Source organism: Panthera tigris, chromosome D3, assembly GCF_018350195.1.
Source record: "Panthera tigris isolate Pti1 chromosome D3, P.tigris_Pti1_mat1.1, whole genome shotgun sequence".
NCBI lineage: Eukaryota > Metazoa > Chordata > Mammalia > Carnivora > Felidae > Panthera > Panthera tigris.
In genome coordinates this window covers 25,597,747-25,624,155 of record NC_056671.1, presented here as the reverse complement: position 1 = coordinate 25,624,155, position 26,409 = coordinate 25,597,747, and positions in this window count along the sequence as shown.

Below are 26,409 nucleotides of genomic sequence, written 5' to 3'. Positions count from 1 at the left end.
CCACACTTGCCCTTGGCCTAAGGTGTTCCCACCACTTGGGAGGCTCTTTCCTTCTTTTTCCATCTACTGAGCTCCTACACATCTCCCCTGATCCTTCTTCAAATGCCACTTCTCTGACTCCATGTAAGTTAGATCCCGTTTTCTACCCTTTCACTGTATCACATCCCTCTCCTCCATATTATTTGGCTCCATTAGAATGTGATACTTGTGTAATTATCTGATATATCTGTCTTTTTCACTATAGTGTAAGCACATTGAGAACAGAGACCAGGTATGTATTTGTATTATAGTGACCTACCCACAACAGGAACTCAGTAAGTATTTTTTGGATAGTTGGGTAGGGGGTGGACAAATGGATGGATGGATGGATGGATGGATGGATGGATGAGGGGGTGGATGGATGGATGAGTGGATATATGGAGGTATGGATGGATGGATGGATGGATGGATGGATGAGGGGGTAGATGGATGAGTGGATTGTAGGGTAGATGGTCAAGTGAATGGATGATGGATGGAAAGATAAGTGATACTAACTCCTTGGAATTCCTCAAAGCAAAGCACACTGGACATTATTCTGATATTTTATCCTCCTTTAAGTTATGTCAAATGGATTTACATATAAAGCATGGGTGTTACATTGGCCCAACTAGAGCTGTTTACAGAGTGCAGAATTTTACATGTATGTACCCAACACTCAGAGGAGGCAGATAGACTTCCAGTGTAGCAGTTTAGATGGGAAGTTCTTCCATTAGTGTCACTAGGCTCATCAGCTCCCTCCTTCCCCATCCTCTGCAGAGTATTGAATTACTCTACGGGTCTTGACTCCTCTGTAGTGTGTCATATGTTCACACCTTCTCCAGGATTTGCTAAAGGGAAGGTTATTCCTTTAACCTTTGACTCTAGACTTGACCACGTGATTGGCTTTGGCTCATGGGATGTTAGTATATGTGACATCTGTCTATTGCCATAAGAAGTTGCTGGTCCAAGGAGGGTGGGAGACACGTAGAGCAGACCTGGAGCTGAGCCCCATCAGGGTCAGCCTAGATGACCCCAGGCAACGCTTAGATGAACAAGTGAGAAATCAACGCTTATTTGCCACTGAGACGTCTGTGGTTGTTTGTTACATAGCATTATCATGGCCATAGCTGACTGATACACCAACTGTGAGATCTTTGGCAAATTATTTAAGCTTGTTACGTCTTGGTTTCCTCATTAGTAAAAAGGGAATAATATTCTGTCTCCTATAATCAATTTTCCAGAGTTCCTGTGAGAATTATATACAGTAACACACGAAAGAATTTAGAACAGTGTTTAGCATGAAATAAGTGTCCAATAACTTGGACAAGTTGATATCATCATCCCCATCATCATCATCATATTATTTGATGCCATAAAAACTGAAAGAGGAATTTAGGACGGATTCCAATCATGACCAAAGTCGAAAACACCAGTCGAATGACTTCTCCTTATTTTTGCAAATAATAACTACATTCACTCAGCTTTTTCCTTGTGCCAGCACTGAGTTAGGAACTCTACAAGCTTTCTTGCTGAATCTGCAGAAAAGGTGTATGAAGCAGACCTCCTGTTAACCCCATTTACAGATAGAGGCCGAGGTTCACAGAGCTAATTCACCTAGCTACGAGGTGATGGAGTTGAGATTAAACCTGAGGCAAACTGCAGACTCCACATCCATTAGCTCTATGCTCCGCAGCTAAAGAATTCCACACACCTTATAGATGAGGAAACTAAGGCTCAGAGAGGGGAGGTGTCTTGCCTGAGATCACACAGCTGGTAAATGGCGGAGCCTGCTTCATTACGACGTTGTCAGCTCTGTGAGACCAGAGGCCATCTTAGGGGGTGACCCAGGGACAGAGGGAGGGTGTCTCTACCTCATCTTCATTTCTGAGTGCCCAAGGATATATTCTTGAGGTGGCATACGGGAAAAGAAACTTCCCTGACATCAGACAGGAGATGCCGTGCTAAGCAGTGTGGGCCGAGGCTAACAGGGCATTGATTCCTGGGCCAACTGCTGGAAAATGCGCAAATGCAGAAATATTTCCCCCGCAGAGCTGGGTGGTGTGCAGATGGGAGCCGTCCAGCTGTGGAGCCCCGCAGAGCGTGTTAGCTATGACTCACCCCCTCCACAGAGCTGGCCTGGTCATTGAGGGTGGGGATCAGGAGCGCATGAGTTGGAACCTGATGGTCATGCCTCCCGAAGACACCCTTTCCTTGACCTCATCTTCTGTCCAGATGTGTTTTCAGAAACACAGTAGATGGGGCGGGGTCCTGGAAGGAAAAATATGGAAGAACCAAGAGAGAAGAGCATTGTTAGGCGCCTCCTGCATGCCAGGCCCCGGCTGAGAAATTCTCATATGTTATAAGCTCTTTTTCTTCGAAGGTGGATCCCAGCAGCATGGTCATTCCCACGGAGCTTGTTAGAAACGCAGAATTTCAGGTTGTGTCCCACACCTGCTGAGTCGGAGACTTCATTTTAACAATACTCCGGGCGATGGGTGTGCTCATCAGCCCAGTTAGAAATCCTCACTGCCTCCCTTCTGATGCAAGCACCATCAACCCCCCCATCTTATAGAAGGAAACCGAGTCTCAGAATCACGAGACTTGCCAAAGTCCTCCCAGGGAGGAAGAGGCAATACAGCTATCTGTGCTGGACTTTTTCTGCCCCCGGAACCTATGATCTTATAAGCAAACTGGCTGAATTCTGCGGTTTCAGGACCATAATAAAGAGGGGCAGTATAGCAGAAATAGCTCTGACAGTATCCACAGCTCAGGTCTTAGCTCTGCCACTGCCTTGCTAAGATGTCGCTTTGGGACTCAGTTTCCCCATCCATGAAATGGGAGCAGAGAGGCATCCCTTTGGGCTGGAAAATTCTGATTCTGGGACTCCGGGGATGGCGCCAGGAACCTCTCCCATCTCGACCTGAGATTGAACCACAGCCCCTCACCCAACCTCCCTGGGGCCACCCCCGCACCCCACAGACATCCCAGGCACTCGCTGTCCCCCGGTGAAACTGAACTGCCCAGCCGCCTCAAACACCACACAAAATCGCAGGCAACAGGGCAGAAAACCCAATTATTCTCAGCTGTTACACTGCTTAATTTAATATTTCCAACGAGTTCCTTGCGCCGCTCCTCAAGAATGAAATGCATATTTGGGCTCTGTCACAAAACATTACATTTTGTCAAGGCAATCCATTTCGCTGTGGTAATTTGTAAGTGCGCGCCGGCCCCTATGCGGTCTGGGGGCATTTACAGTGGCTTCTGGGAACAGAGGCCAGAAAGCAGGGATCTGTGCAGGGTCAGGGGGAGATGGGAGGCTGGCAGGACCTGGGGTGGCATCTGTCTTTCTGAAGCTCCAGAGAGAGTTTGGGGAGAACCAACAGACATGGGACCTCCCTTAGCAAGGAGATTATGGAAGCAGGACCCAGGGAGGCGTTGCTGGCAGAGGAGGATTCTGGTTTTCAACTTTTTGAGAAGGTTACGCAATCTTTATTTCTGATCACTGAAGAAAAAGTTGAACATGAAGATAATGGTAATAATATTGAATAATAAAATCATCGGGAAACTCTCATCTAAAGAGGAAGGCGAGTGTTGTTAAAATCGTGTCATGTACCCTTTAAAAAATTGTTTTAATGTTTATTTATTTTTCAGGGAGACAGAGACAGAGACAGAGCGTGAGCAGGGGAGGGGCAGAGAGAAAGGGAGACACAGAATCCGAAGCAGGCTCCAGGATCTGAGCTGTCAGCACAGAGCCCGATATGGGCCTCAAACCCACGAACTCGAGATTATTACCCAAGCCGAAGTTGGATGCTTAACCGGCTGAGCCACCCAGGTGCCCCTGTCATATACCGCTTTAAAGTGGTTTGTAAACACCACCAAACACACACACACACACACACACACACAATGGAGTCCAATTCTACATGCTTTTCTTTTCTTTTCAAGACAGAAAGAGAGGGGGCAGGGGAGAGAGGCAGAGGGAGAGAGAGAGAATCTCAAGCAGCTCTGCACAGAGTGCAACACAGGGCTTGATCCCGTGACCCTGGGAGCATGACCTGAGCTGAAGTCAAGAGTTGGATGCTCAACCGACTGAGCCAACCAGGCTCCCCTCCACATGCTATTCTTAATTTAATTTTATCCAGCAATAACTCACAAGACACTGCAAGAAACTTACAGAGAGTTCCTGGGTACCCCTCCTCCAGTGATGACCTCTCCCCACAATGATGACATTCACATAACCACAGTACATTGCCACAACCAGGAAACTGACGTTCTGCATACTACATTATCTGCCTTTTCTGCTTCATACTTTCCCATTATGAGCACACGCACTGGTTTCAGACCTTGGTGGTTAAACCCCAGTTTCGCCTCCTTCCACCAGTGGGATCTTGGTCAAAGACACTTTGGTTTGGAACGGATCAGTAAGTGGAGACCTATCTCCTGGCATGCTTGTAAAAATTAAATGATAGAACACACAATGTGTGCCCCATATGAGATGCCTAGGAGATAGCGTCTGTCCCTGTATAATTTTAGGTTTGTATTGTCCCTTCATATCCCAGACATCAGAAAGGTACCTGAGCCATGCCGGGTGCTAGGGGTCGGGAGAGCCTGACACGAGCAAGATCCCTGTTTTTCTAGCTCCCAATAGTCACGGGAGCTGGTTTTTTGAAATCTACTCAATAAATTTGAATTTCATACATAAAGTTTGGCTTTAAGAAAAGGATTCAAAGTTTTTAAAAGGAGGAACTCCAAAGGTTTTCCTGATCTCACATGGCTGCATGGGATTGTATTACACGGAAGCCCCATTCTTTCCTAAGTCAATCCCCTTTTGCTGGACATTTAGGTTGTTTCTACTTTTTTTTTTTTTTTTTTTACTAATAGAAACAACTCTACAATGAACATATTTTGTGCACTTTTCATAGGTACTTGCATCCTTGTGTAAATGTTCTCTTAAAATAAATTCATAGAAGTGGCATTTTAAGGAAATCAGGGAGAATTGATTAAGGAAAAAGGTGTTTTTCTTCTACGAAGCATAGCACTGGGGACTCCTTCTTGTAGACTCTTAGACAGGTATCATCACAGAGAAGTCAATGTATACACTTGGCACTTAGCTTCTCACACTGAATCCTCCCATAGTTGGGTACAGGGGGAATTTCTCTTCCCATTATGTTGATGAGAAAACTGAGGTTCCCAGAGATCAAGTGCTTCTCTTAGGCCATATGGTGAATAAGTATCCTGAGCAGGGATTCAACCTGCTTGCAAGCCAGGTTCAACCCAGACTGTCTCAGACTACCTCACCCTACCACGGCCCCCCTATGATATATACACACACTCAATTCAGGAGCCAGTTTCCAGGCTGGATTTAAGCGATCACATACAATCTCTTGGTGCCTCAATTTCCTCAAGTGTAAAATGGGAAATATACATGAGAGATGATGTATTTCAAGGATACTGGAATTTACATGAAATCCAAATTTTTCTTTACCATGAAACTTCTCAGGGCCTTTATTATAATAATGCCTATTACAAACGTTTAAGACTGGGATTGGCTAGGCCTCTAGATATTTATTACCTTTTATTAGAAAACATCTCATCAGGGGGTGGTGCCTGGGTGGCTCAGTCGGTTGAGCATCTGACTTCAGCTGAGGTCATGATCTCCCAGTTCATGAGTTCGAGTCCTGCACTGGGCTCACTGCTGTCAGTGCAGAGCCCCTTAGGATCCTCTGTTCCCCTCTCTCGCTGCCTTCCCACCCCCGTTCATGCTCTCACTCTCAAAAATTAAAAAAAAAATTACAAAAGAAACATTTAAAAAAAGAAGGAATCTCATGAGGCTGTTACTTCATGGGATGAATTTAAGGGACACTTTATCTAGCCAGCTAGGTACGCATCCCTCTACCTAACCATCCCCAACGTATATTGAGCTCTTAGTATACACCGAACAGTGTGCTCAACACCTTATAAATGTAGCATATTGATTTATATTTGAGATCCTCTCTGAACGAGTGAGTGGCTGTGCTCTTGAGCAAATACTAAGAGGTGAAGCAGTGAGGTGTGGGTATCATTCAGGGTCCTAAGGACAAACAGAAGGCACAGTGGTGGTGGGGAGAGCAGAGGAGGAGTGGGAGCCGTTTCCATCCCTCCATCCAAGGGGGCGAGGCCAGGAGCCATTGGAAGGAGTGGGGAGAGGAAGTGTCAGAGCTGCGTGGCAGGGGTTAAGACTTTTGGTGGAGGGACACAACCAGCCTGCAGTCCAGCATGGAGGGAGCCAGGGAGTTAATACCCCATCCCCTCTCTCCTTGTGAGTCTCATCTCCTGCAGACACCTCCCACTGGCTGGAAGCACTTGGAAGGGGGAGCGCACAGCATAGGGACCCCTTGAGGCAGCTCGGCCTCCTTGGGCATAGAGCAGGGAGGAGAGGGGTGGGAAATGAGTGTGGAGGGGCAAATGGGAGACCTCTCCTACTGTATGCAATGAGCTAGTAAAAGCCTTGAGTGAATGAGTCGGGGGTAAGTGGTGCAGGAAAGCAGCTGTCTCCCCGTGATCCAGGCTCCCCCTCCCCAAAAGCCACCCTGCCCTCCCTGCTCAAAGCACCACCCAGGACCCAGGCTGGGGGTCAAACCCTCCTTAGCTTCCCTCATTATCCCATCAGGTTGGGGCTGTCATTAGCCCCCAGTGCTGAACAAAGGGCCCTCGCCCAGGCGGCCACATCCACGGGGCTAATTAATTGGATTAATGGTAGAGCAGCCCACACTGGGTCTGGCTCGGATAATTTCAATGAACGCTGAACACCAATCCCCAAAGTCATTGGAATATGGATGAGGCAAATTGAGTTAAAATTGAGGAGATGGCTGCATTCATTAGCCCGCCCACCCTCTGAAGTCGCTGCTTAATATGCAAACTATTAATATGCAAATCAGTGCAAATGGAAAGGGGAAAAAAAAAAAAGAAGTGTGATACCCCCTCCCCCCTTTTTTGGAAACTCAGCTACACACGGGGCAGCTGCTTTGCTGTGAAAGAGAACAAGGCGTGCCTGTGTGCAGGTCTCCGAGGCAGGAGAAGGGACTGGGAGCTTTCATGTCAGAAATTAATTAAAAGCAGCGGCAGGGACACAGCACACCTTTATCAGCCTGCAAACACGTGTTACAGCGAGCGGGGGCCAAGTGGGGGGAACCAGGTTCCCTGGGGGAAGGCTTGCTGTGCACCTGGGAGCCGGGGCCCTGGCAGCCTCAGGGAAGTCTGTTTGGGTCGGGTTCTTTAAAATTATTGTGTGCGTGCTTGTGTTTCATTTCAACGTTTATATACACATTCGATACATAATTCAATACACACACGTATATTTCCCACCTAAGCGATACACGTTCATTACAGGAGAGTAGGAAATCGGCAGACTCAGGAGCTTGGTTATCTAGGCTTAAAATCACATCAGGACCGAATGTGAAGCCAAGTTAAAAAGTCAGTTCAAACAAGGAATCATTTTTTAAGTGAAGTGTTCATGAAGCAAAGATTTTATTCGTTTCGAATTGGTCGATTCTTCCATCAAGGGGACAGTCACATGTGTCCAAATTCTAACGGTTCAAAAAATTAAATAAATAAAGACAGGAGACAGGGTCCGTCTCTGCCAGACGGAGGGACAGTCTCCAACCCTCCCCCGCGTCCTTTCCTAGAGGTGACAATGCCACGGGCTCTTGAGAATTCTTCCCTAAATGGGCGGTGGGCATGTAAGCCATTATATTTATGTCTTTTACCTTTTTTTGCAAACAGAGGGGGCCAAGGGCATTGTTCTGCATTTTGCTTTGTTCACTTAACAGAGAGCATCTCAGGCATTGTCCACGAAGCCCCTCCTCGTCCTGTTTATGCCCCCCGTGTGACGCTGGGTGGGGTGGCTCTTTCCCTCACCAGCACCCTCCTGGTGGACGTTTAGGGTTGCTTCCTATTTCTTTGGCTGTTTCAGCCAAAACTGCCATAAAAACCCTTCGTGCAGGACATGCCGAACGCGTGGAAGGTCATCGTAGGTGGACGGCCAAGTGGAAAAGTAGGTGTGTGAGCGGTTGCCACGACTGCACTCGGTGGCCGCCAACAAGGCACCCGTCCTGCTCCTGCCGAGGACCTGGGATGCCTGCTTGCCCACAGCCGCGCCCACGGACCGGGCTATTGAACTTTTGAATCTGTGCCAACCTGATAGGTGACAAAGGGTGTCTCCTGGGATTTCGATTTGCATTTCTTTTCTCAAAAGTGAAGTTGAGCATTTTTTTTTAAAAGCTGACTTATTATTTTGAGAGAGAGAGAGAGAGAGAGAGCGCGTAAGAGTGTGCACAAGTGGGGGAGGGGCAGAGAGAGAGGGAGAGAGACAAACCCCAAGCAGCCTCCGCGCTCTCAGCCCGGAGCCCAATATGGGGACATGAACTCACAAACCTCGAAATCATGACCTGAGCTGAAACTGAGAGTCAGACACTTAACCAACTAGCCAGCCAGGCGTCCCAAGCATTTTTTTTCATGTGGTTCAAAGCTATTTGTATTTTCTTTCCGTTAACTTTCTGCTAATTCCTGTCCCTGCTTTTTCATTAAGTTCATAGTTTTTCTTTCTTACCGATCAACAGATAGAGTTCTTTAAGGGCTGAGAAATCAGCCCTTTGTCTGTGATATGAAGGACGTGACTACTTTTCTCCTGTTTTCTGTTTGTCTTGGGACTTTACGGTTATGGGTGAGATGAAATCATATTATGTTTTTACTCAAGGCACATAAATATGCATTTATTTCCTGAACTTTTGATGCTGGGCCCCGGGTCTACCTCTGAATTTCGCCTCTCTGCCTGAAGGTCATTTCCAGCCTCTTCCCTGACTACACCCATCGTCGTAATACATCTTCTCTCATTACCAATGTCTGGATTTGATTTCTCTTCGGGGGAGCAAGAATTTAAAGCATTTAAAAAGCCACCTGAGTACAGGATTTTTCTCAACCTTTGGTGACTCTCCTCTCCCTTTGCCTTACAGTTTTCTTACTTGCTTGTTTCCTATTACACACACACACACGCACACACATACACACATATGTACATTTAAAGCAATTCACATTTATTGTGTCTTTCCAAGGATCCAACTTAATTTTCATGGAAACAACCACTTTCCCTCATGCACTCCTAAGTCATTGGTTTCCCTAAAGTTTTGCAAGCACAATGGGAATAAATAAGTTTGGGAACAAACTCACCTGGTTTCTGGTGAGTTGGTACCTTCACTAGAGGAAGGGAGATGTGCCAGGTGAGGTGAAGGCATTGGCCAAGTGTTTTGGGGGTCTTGGGAACTCGCAGTATGTTTGATGGAGGGAGAGGAGAGCATCGGTGGACCAGCCAGTTTGGTAAGTAAAGGTCAGTTAAGAGAGTCACCAGATCAATGACGAAAGGGCGGAGAGTGGGGGCAAAGGTTGCCTAAAGGACCCCCAAGGGCCAACCCTTTGGGGCAAGGGTTTTATTAAGCACTTGTTAGGATCGCCAAGCCCCATGGTAAGTGTTTCATAGGCTTTCTCTTATTCCACTCTGCTCGTTTTATAGACAAGACGACCGAGGTCCAGAGAAGAGAAGTGCTTTGTCCTCGATTGTGTGGGGCACGATTTCTACTATTTTGTGCGTCTGAAAGGATGAAAGAAGGGACGAAGGAAAATGAAATCACTCCAGACTCCTGTTTCGAAACTTGTTTATTTCTGCAGAGTATCATAAGCACTTTTCCTTTTATTCTTTTTAAGACATGAATTTGGATGTTGGGTAGTTATAGGCACATATTTGTAATATGTGCTTGGAGCATAGAGTCCCCTGTCCCTGTCATCCAGTTTAAGGAAAAGGCCACCACGGTCCCATGCGTTCCCAGGGCTCATTTCTCCTTCTTTCTCCAGAGTAACTGCCATTCTGAATTTGTACTTATCAGCCTTTGCTTTCCGTTATCATTTTGTTACATGTATTTCTTTTTCTTAAATGTTTATTTATTTTTTAGAGAGAGAAACAGAGCACAATTGGAGGGCGGGCTGCAGAGACACAGAATCGGAAGCAGGCTCCAGGCTCCGAGCTGTCAGCACAGAGCCCGACGCAGGGCTTGAACTCACCAGCCGTGAGATCATGACCTGAGCCGAAGTCGGACGCTCAACCGACTGAGCCACCCAGGCGCCCCAGGAGCTAGTATTTACTGATGTCCTGTTAGGAGCAGGCAAGGGCACTCTCTCCCTGCTCAGCCCTACCGGAGAGCCTGCCTGTTTGCTGCTGCCACTTCCTACTGCGGGCGACAAGCTGAGGACCCAGGAGGTCAAGTATCATCCTCAAAATTGCACAGAAAATTAGTAGCAGGGCGTGGTTCCATTGTTTATGGAGGCAACGGGTATGTATTTACTGCGATGGCAGGAGGCTGGAAGACGGTCAGCCAGAGGTGCTGTTTTTGAAGAAGACACAGTCTAATGGCAGAGGTGGGCAGACCACCGGGCAAGCAGGATACCGGGGTTAAGTGCAGTAATGGAGGGCACACGGGCAGCTGCAGAGGCCCAAGGAGGGCTCCCCACGCTGCCTGGAGGTGATGGAGGGCCTTCTAGAAGAGGGCTATCTGTGCCGAGGCACGGAGAACCCGGAGGCAGAGGTCGGGGACAGGCAGAGCAGTCAAAGGGAAGGGTTGAGCAAAGACCTGACCCTCAGGTGGGAATTTAGGAGAGCACAGGGGACGTGCCCATCATAAGAGCCACATTTATTGGGCACCTACTATGTGCCAGGCTCTGCACTGGGCTTTAGGATGTTCTCATCTAATTCTCACTTGACCTGCCACGGTAAGGGCTATGAGTGTGCCCATCCCCCAGAGCAGCCACTGAGGCTCAAATGGGGCAGGGGAGGGCCGGGTGTGATTTCCCAGGACGGCCAGCCATTGCTTTCTGCCTCCCTATTGGAGAAACATCTGTCACCCACACACCTAAGACAGGCGACAAGAATAACACATGAGCCAGCCCACATTTAATGCTGATGCGTGCCAGGTGGACCTCTAAGCACATTTTATAGACAGTAGTTTGTAACCCATGCAGTTGTTCTGTGAAGCAGGTCGTGTTATGATTACTGCAATTATTCCCATTTGACAGATGAGAAAACAGAGGCTCAGAGAGAGAAGTGGCTACTAGCTCAGGTCACACGGCGAGGAAGTAGCAGAACCGGGCTGTGGATCCAGGTAAGCTGGCTTTGGATTTGCCCCACGGAACCACTGGATGGCAGCTCAGATGGGTCCAGATGAATCTCCCCCAACAGGCCTGGTCTCAGCCTGGCTCCAAGCCCAAAAGCAGCAGAGTCAGCCCAAACGGGTGCTCGGGCCCCTCCCCAAAGCCAAGGGATGGGGTCCTCAGCTGGGTCAACTGACTACGCGCGGGTGGCCCGGACCAGCTTGTAAATGGAGAATGTCATGTGTTGGGTGACATCATGGCTCCAATGTGGTCCCGGCCTCTCCAAATTAAAGAGAAGGTAATTGACTTAGCGTCAGGAGGGGCGGCTTCACAATTTCCCTGTCTGTGCCGTGTCTATGTGGCCACTGTATGAGTTAGCTCATACTGGAAAGTTCCTCCAAGGGCCTCAGAAGAGTCCTCGGGACGGTCATCCTGGTGGGGCTGGTTCACAGGCAGCTGCTTCCGGAGCCCAGACGGGCTGTGACGCTCCAGCCAGAGAGAAAAGGCTTCATTGAGCAGCCGAGGCGGCTGGCGAGGAGAACTCAGGGTCCGCCCCAGACTTCATGCCCCTTCTGCGGCTGGGAGTCAGGAGGGGGGCAGGCAGGAAGAAGCCTCCTCACCCCCCTGGGCACCTACCAACTGCCATGCTTGGTGCTCTCAGACCCCTGGCCTCACTGTATCTTCTCAAACTGCCCCACCAGAGAGCAGTTCATTCATTTCTCTGCTCGGCCTGCCTTTCATCAGACATTTAGCAAATGTTTAAGACTGCCCTGCTCCGTGCTAAGCTTTATGGGATGTGTGGAGGAACAAAAACACCCAGGTTCTTGCTCTCGGGGGTTCATGGTTCAGCGTGGATACAGATACTGATTGTCAGGTGCAACGCACACGAAACACACGCTAACACATGCAAAATGGGGACTGTGACAAGTATGAGGGCGGGGGCCCCTCTTGCTCCCCAGATCCATAATTATGGTCATTTTCCAGAAAAGAAGACTGAAATTCCTAAGCATCAACTTGGAAGATGTCCCTGGACTTCCTACCTCTGCACTCTGCTTCTAACCTGCAGGGAGCTACTTGCAGATCCCCACTGAGCTCTCCTCTCTCATGCCCCAGGGCCTTTGCACAGGCTGCTGCATCTCCTTGAAAGGCACTTTTTCGTTTACTGTTCCTCCAGCTTCCAGTTTTTCCAGCTAATTTGCACTCATCTTCGGCACTGTCTCCAGGAAGATCCTTAGATTCTTAGTCTGGTCTGGGGGATTCTCCTCCCATGTCCCCACCCCCAGCATAACCCATGTCCCACTCTATTGGGTTTGTCCCCAGCTCTTGAGAGAGAAACTGTCAAGATCACTATGGCAGCCTTAGCATTCTAGTATACAAAGTAGGTGTGCAGTAAACACTAATCCGACATGTAGATAAAACAGCGAAGTTAGATCGAATGTGCATTAAACTATATTCCACCCTCTTTGAATGTAAGCCGAGTGGGAAAGCACAGGCTTTGGAGCCAGAAAGAACAAGGTCTGTATCTCGATCTCACCATTCAGTAGCTGGAGCCCTTTGGCAACTTACTTCCCTTCTGAGCCCTGGTATCTTGACCTGTTAAATGGGGATGGTAAGGACACCTGCCCCTAGGGTTGTGTCAGGACTTACTGGGCCAGTTCACACCATGGATTTAGCAATGCTTGCTCCTCTCCTCTCCCTCACAAACTGTAGGTACGTTTCTTAAACAAGAAGTGTGTCCATTTGGTACCTGTACCCCTTTCCTCCTCCAAGTTGCCAGTACTAATGCAGTACCTGGCTTATGGTAGGTGATCAAGGAATATTTAGAGAAGGGATGGATGGATGAAGGGGTGAAAAGTTGGATGGATGGGCAAGTGGATGTGTAGGAATTGAGATGGGTGGATGGATGGATGGATGGATGGATGGGTAAATGGATGTGTGGGATTTGGGATGGACAGATGGATGGATGGATGGATGGATGGATGGATGGATGATGGATGGATAGATGGATGTGTGGAATTTGGGATGGACAGATGGATGGATGGATGGATGGATGGATGTGTGGGATTTGGGATGGATGGATGGATGAATAGATGGACTGATTAATTAATGGATGATTGGACTGATAGATGAATGGATAGATGGATGGATGGATGGATGGATGGATGGATGGTTGGATGGATAGATGGATGGATGGAAGTATGATTAGATAAGAAGATGGTTACATGATTTAATGGATGGATGGATGGATGAGTAGATGGACTGATTAATTAATGGTTGATCGGACTGATAGATGAATGGATAGATGGATGGATTGATGGATGGATGGATGGTTGGATGCCACATTTTTGTTTATTTATTTATTTATTTTTAGTTTTTGTGATCCTAGCATTACAAATCAAATTTTTTCAGTAATGCTAAGAATATTAATAATGAAGTGAAAATAGTATCCTGGGCTCTCAGATTCATTAATTTTTTTCATCCATATCCCCTCTCCCTATGTGTTGCCTGGGAATGCACACTTATCATTTAAATACTCCGGTAAGTCTTGCAATAAAGAATACTCTGACTTCATTTAACCCAGAGTTTACCAAATATAGTCCCAGGCATATTTTCCTTTCCCTGAGCACCATTTGACGTAACCCGGATCTACTCCTCTGTGCCACAACCTTGTGAATATACGCATAAAACACCTTCAGAAATTTTGTACTTGGCAATCCCTACTTGAAGTGCTTTTATGACAGGGAAGTTGGGTGTGAGTGAGTGTGTGTCTGTGTGTGTATGTTCTGCAGCCATGGGTTTGAAAACAGCATAGCAGGAGAAGGAAGACACTGCCTGCTCACCTTGCCAGGGATGCACTCGCCATTGTGATCACGGTGACTCATTCTTCTGCTTCCCATCTACAAATGGAGGAACACGAAGAACTTGGCCTCGAAATGCCCTTCCGGCTCCAGCCTGGCTCTGTGACTGCCCGCTTCCCAAGGGATGCATTCGTGGATGGATCACCTACTCTGTGCCCTCTGTGGGCCCCCCTCTTTCGTGAGATGCTGCCCCCCCATTTGTCTAAGGGACAGACATGCCATAGAGGGGTAAATGGCTCACATTTACTCCATGTATTTAGATACCTTTGTGCTGTGACTTAATTTCCCATGCTGCCCCCAGGTCCTGGCACAGCAGGGGGAGCCTCAAGTTTCCTAAAGGATACTCAGCCCTGCCAGGGGCAGTCGGCTCCCAGAGCTGGCTGATCTCCGCTCCCAGCTTGGTGCCCATTACTGTGCTGTGACCACAGCCACTTGCGCTCCCTGCACTGGACCTTGCTTTGTCTCTCGGGAATCTGGTGGCGGCTGAACCAGCCAAATGGTCTCACCTCGATCGTTCCCAAAGCTAATAGCTGCAGCATTAGGATTACCATCACCACGCTCCCGGCTAAGGCGGCTGTGATTTGGCCGAGCCTCTCTGAGACTGGGGAGTTTGGGGGGCTTGGGGAAGGTGTCTGCGTGTAGACTGAGGGTCCAGCACCTGGACGGAGGTTTACTTATTTTTTTATCTTTAAAAAATGTTTATTTTGGGGAGAGGGAGGGAGAGCACAAGTAGGGGAGCGGCGGAGGGAGAGGGGGACAGAGGGTCTGAAGCAGGCTCTGTGCTGACAGAAGAGGGCCTGATGTGGGGCTCGAACCCACGAACCGTGAGATCACGACCTGAGCTGAAGTCAGGTGCTCAGCCGACTGAGCCACCCAGGCGCCCCATGGATGGAGGTCTAAAAGCGCTGCAGTGAGGGCTCCTGAGAAGCTCCTGGTGGCCATGACCATTGTCAGTGTCATGCCTCCAACCCCTGTGATGTGGACAGAGTTGGCAGGATGGAACAGACCGGGGCTCTAAAATGTCCTCTCCCCGGGACTCCCCAAAGATCTCAGCTTGCCAGTGCCTCCCCCCTGGGTGGTGGGGGGAGAAGACAAGGCCGAAGAACGCCCAGCACACGTCTGACCCAGACTAGGTGCGCAGTGAACACCGCATTTCATATTTCGTTTGATCAGATAGTGCGCCCCCTTATTTTACATCCTGCTAATGAAAAAAGCAAGCTACCAGTTAAAATGCGGCACGCCGCTCATTGTGAGATGAATCTCAACCTCAGAGACATTAAAATCTAAGCTAGCACAGTCTGGAATCGACTCTCTGTGGAACATCAGGGAGCAAGTGGTAGGAGTCTGAGGTTTACGGTTTCGTTTCTGTGCTTGGATTTACAGATGGTGCTGCCACTTTGCTTTGTAACCTCACGGAAATCACTCTCCGCCCCTGGGTCTGAGTTTCCTCATCGGAACGGCGGCCTCACCCTCCTCTCCAGCTACCCTGTAGGGCTACAGTACAAATCAGATAGGATAAGGCAGCCACACATCTCCGTAAGCTGCAAAGACGTTTAAATAGGAACCTGGGACAGGGCGCTGGGTGGCTCAGTGGGTTGAGCGCTGACTTCTGCTCAGGTCACGATTCCACTGTTCCTGGGTTTGAGCCCCCCGTCGGGCTCTGTGCCGACAGCCCAGAGCCTGGAGCCTGCCTTGGATTCTGTGTCTCCCCCTCTCCTGCTCATGCTCTCTCTCTCTCTCTCTCTCTCTCTCTCAAAAACAAATAAGAGTTAAAAAAAAATTAGATAGGAACCTGACATGGTCAACCTGACAGTGAAATCTTGGTTCAGACATACAGACTATCACTGCACTCGCTTGTAACTTTAGACAAGTCGTTCTAGGTTTCTGAGTCTCAGCCTCCACTATCTCTCCCACAGGAACAAAGATACGCATCTCACAGGGCTATTGGCAGCATTATAGGAGACAATGTTTGCAAACTGCTTCCCAGTGCAGATAGCTTATTCATTGAGCAATCCGATGAATGAATGCATGCATGCATATTCTTGGGTGTGCTGGGGAGAATGACTCCCACAAACATAAGCCTTTTGATCACTTCAGAGGCACAATCAGAAAGAAGTCACCTTGGGGGTCTTGTAGCTTCAGGCCCATTTCACAGAGGAGGAAACCGAGGCTCTAAGAGGTTCAGAACGTTGCCCAAGGTCATGCTACTCACAGAGAGACTCCGGCCCCAGCGCCCGACTACCACTCACAGCCCTCCCCTTCGGGTCTCATACCCTGGGTGCAGTGGCCCTTTGCCAGGTTGAGAGCACAGCACTGTGGTCCTCAACGCAATCGCTGTCCAACGAGGCCCTGGGAGGGGCGACCGTACAGCCTCCAAGGCCCCAGACCCGGCCCCATTATTATTCCTCTTGGTGTAATAAATACATTTTAAGAGAAACAGATGCCAGAACATTTGGACAGGAAGGGCCCAGGCGTGTGAAGAGGAATCTGGTTTGTGAAAATCTGTCTATTTGCCAGACGGTGGGCAATATGGTGCAGCCAGCCAGGTCCGGCCCGGCTGCCAGGCGGCTTTGTCGGGCCTCCCTATGGTGTCCTGCTGGCTCCTTTGGCCCACTGTCCTCCGGCACCCAAAGGGGCACGCGGCTAGTATTCCTGCCCCGAACGGGCCACAATGGTGCCGGTAGGTCCTTAGTAACTTCAGTCGCTCTAACGAGGAGGGGACTCCTCCCGGGAGCCACAGCAGCTTGTATAGAAGCGGCAGGACAGCAAAGTCATCGTGACTCAGACCCAGCCATCTGCACTGTGTGGCTTTTCTCGTCCCCGCAGTGACGAGACTACAATCGTCTCTGATGGCGCTGGTTATCTGGGAGCAGCCACCTTGATGCTTGACCCTGGGAAACTATGAGAGCGAGCGTCCTCGCTGTCTTTTCCTGCCTGGTGAGAATCTCTGTCACATTCCCTGCACCATCCCTGATGCAAGAAATGAATGGTTTATTTGCAAAAGCTGTCCTTTTTGCTGCAGTGTGCAGGGGGCCGGCTTCGGGGAGCCAGAGGTGCCCAGAGCAGACTTTCGGCCACCAGGATCCACAGCCCCTGCACCCTTTTCTTGGCCCGGGCTCACAGATCCCGCCACAGCCCACAGGCAGAGGCCAGCGCTCAGAAAGCTCAATGTATGGTCGGGCTTTTGGTCCTCATAGCCAAGTAGCCTGGGAGAAGTGATCGCCCCCACTTTGCAGCCGGGGAAGTGGAGGCCTCCAAAAGGGACAGCGACTTCCCCGAGGTCATGCTGCCCAGAGAAAGGAGCGCTGGGTGGGGTGCACAGCGTTGCCCGACTTTGATCCCTCTCCTCTTTCTACCCACCCCAGGAATAGACCCGCCTCCATTCTCCCGGGAACACTGGCTGGAGATAAGGATATTTCACCGTCTCCCTCGCCTTCCCTGTGGCCATGAGCAGAGTGGGGCCCTCGCGTGCTATGGGGAGAACCATTACCAAAAACCTTTCTGTCTTCCCCCGGCATGTCATCCACCTCCCTCCCGGAGCTGACCTGCTGGGGATGATAAATGATAAAACAGACTTTCCCCCAGTAGTGCTGACTGTAGGTAGCCTTTGCCATTGTCCCCCCAAGGGGAAAAAATAAGTCCCAGAAATTCAAGAATCGTGCATCCAAATTGTGTTTCTCTAAGAATTGCTTGCTCCCAGAAGTAGTATGAAAATATATTTGTTCGGTTGTGTAAAATGATTTTGGCGGGGGGGCGGGGAGGGAGGACTATTCTAAAATACTCACGTTGAAAGTCTCACTGCCTATGCTGTATTGACAATTATTTAAAATGCTTATTGATTTATTTTGAGAGAGAGAGGATCGAAGGAGGTTTCTCACTGCCAGCACAGAGCCCCACGTGGGGTCCGAACCCACGGACCTCGAGATCATGACCTGAGCCGACACCCAGTCGGACGCTTAACCGACTGAGCCACCCAGACGCCCCTCCTCTATTGAGGGTTTAAGAGATTCCGGGCTCTGCCCTAAGCACTGTGCACAATCCCCTCATTTAACCGTCTGAGCACCGCTACGAGGCGGCTGCCCACATGACCTTGTCACGGTCACGATAAGGGACATCCAATTACACAGCTGGGATTTGGTTCCAGGTTTCTTGTCTATGTGCCAGGTCCTCTAGGCGGCTTCACTGAACTCTCAGGGCACCTCCTACAGCTTGGAGAGACAGGAAAGCCAGGAAGGTCTTTCTGGACGTCCTATCCTCACAGCTGGAGTTTGGGGAGGCACTGATGTGGGTTTTGGGAAGGTGGGGTGAAGCCACACTTGGGGCTCGCTGCTGCTGTTGGCAAGCATCATCACGCAAACGTGAGACTTTCCTGCAGCAGAGACCCCGGTTCGTGCTCCCGCATCCTGGGTCCCCGGAGGCCACGTACATGCAGCAACTTCTTGATTCCAGCCTAATTCCAGCAGTAGCTGGACAGGCGCCCCTGTTCTGTATTTTCTAGGAGTTATTCCAAGAGGTTCAACCCAGAACCTGGTCCTTCTGTCCGTCTCGTGGTTCTCTAGGCACCTAGCTCCTGCATTAAATCACAACCTGCTCAACATACCTAGACTCGATTTGGGATTTTTTTTGGTACACCGTGTGACATCGGGGACATCAATTCCCCATCAATTCCCTCCTTCCCTCATCTGTACAACTTACAGGGTCTCAGAGGGGCTGTGATGGGGAAGCAGAAGCAGAGGGGGCTCTCCAGCCATAAAATGTTGCACTGAAATTCTGGCTCAATGGAAATGCACTCTCTCTAAAAGGAAACAGGGGGTGTGGTCTCTCCTGTAACTGACCCCACTCGCCCTTCATTTTCAAACCCAGTACAGAACCAAGGATGTGGTCACCTTGCTGAAGACTTGGAAGGCAGCTGGGGGAGGGAGCAAGGGACGGGCCCGGCTTGCAGCTCACGTCTACTCATAAGCCCCTCATCCGGAACCCTTGATATGGGCAGTGCAGTGGAACCCTGGTCTTTCTGTCTATGGGGCGTCCCAGCAGGAGGCTCCAGGGACACGGTTGGTCCACCTGCCCTTTTGCTTGAGATGTTGCAACCTCCAGAAGTTCATCAAAGCCCTCTGGGGGAGGGGGGGTCTTACCTGTGCCACCGAGAAACAGGTCTGAGGGAGTCCGTTTCGAGAAGGGAGCCAGTTGTCTGCCGACCTGCATCAGCCACTGTCACGTCACACTTTTGTGCGCAGAGAAGCTAGTTAAGGCTGGGCAGCACTGAGAGGGTGTAGAAGCCAGCGGGTTCCTTTCGTCATTCGCGCAGCATTTTTTGACCACCTACTATGTGCCAGGCCTTGTGTTTGCGCTGAGTTCTATGGCGCAAACAGCAGGGACAGTCCTTGCCCTCCTCGGGCTGACAGATGTTCAGAGGAGAGGGAAGGGAACGGGCCCTTATGCATGAGAGTGATTAGGACCCAACTGGAGGGAAGCAGAGGGAGCAATGGGAGCCCAGAAAAGCCTCCTGAACCAGCTAGGGGCCATCAAGGAAGGCTGCCTGGAGGAGGTGACATCTAAGCTGAGACTTGAAGAACATCTAGGAATTCTTCAGGCAAAAGGGGATGCTTAGGGCCATGTTCTTAGCAGAGGTAAAGCTCCGGGAAAGATTCTGGGCCGAGAATGAGTGTATTTTAGTACTCAGCATTGTTCAGTGGGGTTCAGTAAGGCGTGGGGGTGGGGGAGAGAGCAGGGCCAGACCACGTAGGACTCCAGAGACTGGAGTAACTAATACAGCTTTGTTATGAGGATCCTGGGAAACCACAGGAGGGTTTCCAGCAAGGGAAGTTTCTTTAGTTATCTATGGTTGCAGAATGAACGGCCCCAGAATCTACCGGCTTAGAACAACACTCATTTTTAGGGGCGCCTGGGTGGATCAGGTGGTTAAGGGTCTGACTTTGTTCAGCTCAGGTCATGATCTTATAGTCTGTGAGTTTGAGCTCCACGTCGGGCTCTGTGCCGACAGCTCGGAGCCTGGAGCCTGCTTTGGATTCTGTGTCTCCCTCTCTCTCTGCCCCTCCCCCACTCATGCTCAGTCTCTCTCTCTCTCTCAAAAATAAACATTAAAAAAAAAAATTTTTTTATGTTAAATGCATCTGCCATAAAAGGCATAATCAGACTTTTAGGCAAATTTCTTTGTTGGGAGTGGAGAGGGGAGAGAGGCAGAGTGGAGGCAGGGAGGCCAGTTTGGAGGCTACTGCTGAGTGTACGGGAGAGAGAATGCCTTCCAGACCAGCCGATGGGTCAGATGGACGGAAAGAAAAGGTTACAAGATGCCGTATCCAAAACCCAGCAGGTATCTTTAAGATCATAAAAATACCTCCCAACTTCCATTTCTATGAAGGCTTAGCGTCTGGGGCAAAAACGAGTATGTGAATTCAAATCTCTCTCTTCAGGGACTTCTGGGTGGCTCAGTCGGTGGAGAGTCCGCCTTTGGCTCAGGTCATGATCTCACGGTTCGTGAGTTCACGCCCCATGTTGGGCTCACTGCTGTCAGTGAAGAGCCTGCTTTGGATCCTCTGTCCCCCTCTCTCTGCCCCTCCCCTGCTCATTCTCTCTCTCCCTCTGTCTCTCTCTCAAAAATGAATAAACATTAAAAATAAAATAAAATGAAATGAAATAAAATGCCTCTCTTCATATCAAATCAATCTTAGATTCCAGAGCTGGAGGGAGCCTTAGAGAAATGTTCGGTGTGTTTTCTCCCTTGGAAAGATGGGGGAGCTGAGGTCCAAGGAGGGTTGGGAGCGTAACCCGGGTCAGACAGGAAGGGAGCACAAAGCAAGAGTGCCCAGTCCTGCCCGGTTCTTTCGGTAGCCTGTGTTTCAACCTGAAAGTCCAACCATGAGTTTGTCCCACCACGACGGATCTATCGGGGAATAATTTGAGCGTGACACCGATTCTGTATTTGCCATGGCGTGATTTCCTCCACAGGAAGTAGGGGTGAATGAATGAGGAAACCGCACGCAGTCCGACCTCGCCGCTTGGGAATACGCAAGACCCCCCCTGCATACATGCACGCGCCTACCTCAGTTTACCGTGTGTGTGCGGAGCCACATGCCCCCTTGCGCTTCAGACGGCCGATTTTACTGGTTTCTTGACTTCTCTCTTTTCTACTGTGTCCCTGACCAATGTTTTGAGTTCCATTTCCCCATAAGCCCGGTGGGTTTTCACCGTGTGATTTTGACAGCACACCGTGATGTCTTGCAAAGCCTACGTCACGTTATAGCAGAACGGACCGTGTGGCCAGCTTGGCACAGTGGTGACCATTAACGCACAAGAGACTTCATCAGGGTTTACTCACAGAGCCCGGTGTGGCTGCTGGGCACATTATCCCAATGCCAATGAACCTGCCCATTTTATCACATCAGTAAGCCAACCGCACACAGTGCTTCCCAGGGAGGCCTCAGAGTGCGTATCAGGGAATTACTCTCTCCAGCTCTGTAGGGCTGACCTAGATCCAAAAAGTCAAGGCTGCAAGGAGGTCAACTTCAGCTCTAACCAATCACAGCCTTCTGAAAATAAAAAGGGCAAGTATGTAAGGTAGGAAGCCTCCTGTCATGAGAGGCATACAAGCAGACTGGCCATATGCCCAGTTGGTGGAGATGCAGTTTAAGAAGATTTGTGCTTCGGGGAGCCTCATACCAAATTAAGATTTCCAAGCCCACAGACGCGTGTGTGTGTGTTTAAGCAGACTATTGTTTAGATCACTTTTAAGTTCATGGCAACCTTGAAATCAAGGTACAGAGAGTTCCCACATACCCACAGCCTTCACCACCACCAGCATCCCACACCAGCGTGGGGCATCGTCGTAATTCAAGAACCTACGCTGACATGTCATTGTCCCCCAAAGCCCCTGGTTTACATGAGGGCTCACTCTTGTGTTATACATCCCATGAGTTGTGTCAGTTGCATAATGACATGCATCTACCATCATACCCACCTCCATACACAGGGTAAACCCTCCCTGGTCTGTGTACAGAAACTTCTTGATGATAAAATCACTGAGACCTCTTGTCCTTTTATTTTTTTAATTTTACTAAATGTTTATTTATTTTTGAGAGCGAGAGAGAGAGAGAGAGCAAGCAGGGGAGGGGCAGAGAGAGACGGGGACACAGAATCGGAAGCAGGCTCCAGGCTCCGAGCTGTCAGCACAGAGTCCGACGCGGGGCTCGAACTCACGGACCGTGAGATCATGACCTGAGCCGAAGTCGGCCGCCTAATCACCTGAGCCATCCAGGCGCTCCAGGCCTCTTTTCCTTTAAAAATTGTGTGGTGCCCTGCCTTAGATGGGAAACCCACTCCCAGGCAACTTTAGGGAAAGCCAATCAGGTTTCTCTGGACTCCAGAGGCCTCCCGTGAGTGACCAGGGTTGAGAAGACACCCCCCTCCCTCTAGGTGGCTTTTCTTCCTACCAGGTGGGGAACTGGGCTCTCGGACCGCTTACTTTCCTCAAGAGACTGTCAGCAGAATCCCTCCAGGAGGAAATGAGTCGTGTGATGGCCCAAGTTTGGAAACATACAAACAAAGGAAGTAAAGGGAAAGAGTTAAAAAAAATTACATATATTTTCTGGAGTTAGGACCCTCCATCTTTGCTCTAGTAATTGAGATTCCTAAAGAACTTGTAGCAACTGAAGCAAGCACGTGTTATGCTTTAATGCATGTGGTCCTTACCCCGTCTAAGTGGGGAAAAACGTACCGGTTGGATTAAGGATTGAAGATTCTCACGCATTTAGGTGTCAGCTCCTTGCAGTCCAGGTGCTTTTATTACTTGTTTCTGTAACAAGTAGAGGTTAAAAGGGTGCAGGGCTCAGGAACTGGCTTAGTGAGTGTCTGCTGAACACGTAAAGGAATGAATGAATGAAATAATTTAAACGGTAAGTAAGAGAGAGTCCACTGTGGTGTCTGACACACAGTAGGCGCTCAACTTAGTGACACATTCTTATGTGAGCCTTGGATCGGTGCTCATGAGTCTGGATTCTTAAGCTAGCTTTACTTTGACCGTTCTGCCAAACACTGGGACGATCTCGCTCCCTCCATTTCCCCCCCTGTAAAAAAAAGAATCTTCCTAATGCAGGCTTTTTATGAAATGTATGGGAATTTGGCTCTGCTGAGACAAAAAAAATGGTTTGTCCACACAGTGAGAAAGGATTATACACTCGCAAGAATGGCTAAGATGAAAATACTGATGACACCAAATATTGATAAGGATGTCGAGCAGCCGGAACTCTCATGCATTGCTGGTGGGAATGTCAAATGGTACAATTACTTTGGGGGGAAAAAATCTTACCAAGTTTCTTATAAAACTCAACATTCTTATAAAACTCAAAATAAATAAGTAAACATTAAAAAAAAAAAAAAAGGAAGAAGCGCCTGGGGGCTCAGTCGGTTAAATGTCAGACTTCGGCTCTGATCTTGCGGTTTGTGGGTTCGAGCCCCGCATCCGGCTCTGTGCTGACAGCTCATAGCCTGGAGCCTGCTTTGGATTCTGTGTCTCCCACTCTCTGCCCCTGCTCTGCTCACGCTCTCTCTTGCCTTCAAAATAAATAAACATTAAAAAAAAATTTTTAAATAAGAAAAAAGATTAAAAGGCTGGGAATTCTGTGCTGCCTGTTGGAAAAGAAAAAGAAAAAGAAAAAGAAAAAGAAAGAGAAAGAGAAAGAGAAAGAGAAAGAGAAAGAGAAAGAAAAAGAAAGAAAAAGAGAAAGAAAACGAAAAAGAAAGAAAAAGAAAAAGAAAAAAAAGAAGAAAAAGAAAGAGGAAGAGAAAGAAAAAGAAAAAGAAAAAAAGAAAAAGAAAGAGAAAGAGAAAGAAAAAAAGAAAGAAAGAGAAAGAAAAAGGAAAAGAAAAAGAAAAAGAAAAAACGAAAAAGAAAAAAGAAAAAGAAAAAGAAAGAAAAAGAAAAAGAAGAAAAAGAAAAAGAGAAAAAAAGAAAAAGAAAAAGAAAAAAGAAAAAGAAAAAGAAAGAAAAAGAAAAAGAAAGAAAAAGAAAAAGAAGAAAAAGAAAAAGAAAAAAAAAGAAAAAGAAAAAGAAGAAAAAGAAAAAGAAAGAAAAAGAAAAAAAGAAAAAGAAAAGAAAAAAGAAAAAGAAAAAGAAACAAAAAGAAAAAGAAACAAAAAGAAAAAGAAGAAAAAGAAAAAGAAAGAAAAAGAAAAAAGAAAAAGAAAAGAAAAAAGAAAAAGAAAAAGAAAGAAAAAGAAAAAGAAGAAAAAGAAAGAAAAAGAAAAAGAAAAAGGAAAGGTGAGTAGGTCTGTCTCCCCCACTGCCCACTCGGCTGCTAAAAAGCCCATCCAAGCACCCACAGGCCTGAGTGTGGGGTCTATGGGCACCTCCATCAGCGGGGATGCGGCCATTGCGGGCCACGGGCTGCTAACAGTAGCACAGAGTTGGGGCTGCAGGGGTGGGGGTGGGGAGGGGGCAGAAAGAGCCAGAAAGCCACTTTTGCCAGCTCTCTGCAGGTTCCGCCCCACTAAGCGCTACTGGGTGGAAAGTGCCAGATCAGACGGGAGCCACCAGTTGCCACGTTATCCTGTCTTGACTTCGCTAACGCTCATTAAGCCCCGAAAATCCCTTTTATGGCGTTGAGGACACCTCCAGAGGAGTTTGCAGGGTAAATATTATTCCACCGTTAAATCCGGCTACAAGGCCGCCGCCAACAAGTGGGATCCGCAAAGGTCCTGGCGAGGGGGCTGTGCGGGCGCCCGTGGGGTGCGGCCAAGGGGCTCCGCCAAGAAGCCAGCGCCTGTGATAAAGCCTCCCTCCGCCCCGCCCCGCCCTCCCTTGGAGGCCTCCTGCCACTTGGGTCGGCTCCACAGGCCGGCTCTGGGGCGCGACCTGGGCCGGGCCTCAAACACGCTGTCGGGGGGCCACTTGGACTGGGGGACCCGCTGTGGACGGCCGGCACTCACGCCCAACCCGCTTAATCTGGGCGGCGGGGGTGGGGGGCGGGGGGGGGTGGCGCTTTCAGACCGCAGTCCTCTTGGCCCAGGCTGGGGGCCCGCACCCCGCCTCTCCCAGCTCGGCAGCAGACCTGGGCCTCGCTCTGGGGAGGTGACTTCCCCCAGCTGGCTTGACTGTCCCTTTGTCTGCACGCAGGCCCCTTTCTTTACGAATCTGTGTATTTGGAGGAGGGAAACCGCTCGATGACGAGCCATCGATTATTGTGGATGGATCACCCATCTGACTCAGCAGACGCTGCTGCGGCTGGCGTGGGTGTCGCTGCTTTTTCGCCCTTCTTGTCCTTTCTGTTTTAAAAACACGTAATGAATCTATTTTTTTAAATCTGATTTGCAGGTTGCACTGCGCCTGGTTTGAGGTGATGGCCGATGGGAGACCGCATACGGAAAATGCAAGATGTAACTCCTGGCAGGCACAGGGTGGGCGCTCGCCGTGCCGCACATGACCTTGGAACACGCTACTCTGTGCCCAGTGTGGGTCTAGGTGCTGGGGACTCGGCAGTGAGCGAGCCGGGTGGGGTGCCTGCCTCGTGGAGCTCACAGCCTGGCGATGTGGGGGCGCAGAATCCAACACTCTGGGTCTCAAGGGATGTGACTCTAGATAGTGTCGTATCAGTCCCTGGTCAGCCATTTTTGCAGCTGTGTGACATTGAGATACTCCCTTTCCCTTGCTGGACCTCAGTTTCCACATCTGTGAAATGGGCTTCTCGTAATATCTGCTACATGGAGCTGTTGAAAGGGTTTGTTCATCCACACGTGGGTTTATCTGACACATGGTTATCGAACACCTACTGTTGGTGTTGGGAACTGAGGGTGTTTAGGGGTCACGGTCCACTAATAGGTGCATCCGATGACCCGTGGTCAGTGCTGGGCAGGTTAAGGTAACTCAGGGAACCCACAGAAGCCTCAGTGAAGGGCCCTTAAGGTAGCTTGACTAGGAGACAGGTGACAAAAATATCCCAGAACAGGGGTCACCAAACGATGGCTCCCCACTCCCCCCCCCTTCCACCCCCACCCAGGCTAAATCTGGTTCATGCTTGGGACCTAAGAATGCCTTTTACATTTTAAAGCTGATTTATTAAAAAGTCAAAATGATATTTCATACCACATGAAAATGACATGAAATTCAAATGTCACTGTCCATCGATAACACCATATTGAAATACAGCCATACCCTTGGTGTTCAGATCACCTATGGCCATTTTCTCGCTACGATGGCAGACCTGAGTCAATTTGTGGCAACAGAGAACCGTGTGTCAAACAAAAGCCCAAGATATTTACTGTTTGGCTCTTTAGGGTATAACTTTACCAACCACTGTCTAGAGGAAGTGATGTCTGAGCCGCGAATTGAAGGGTGGGCAGGATTGGT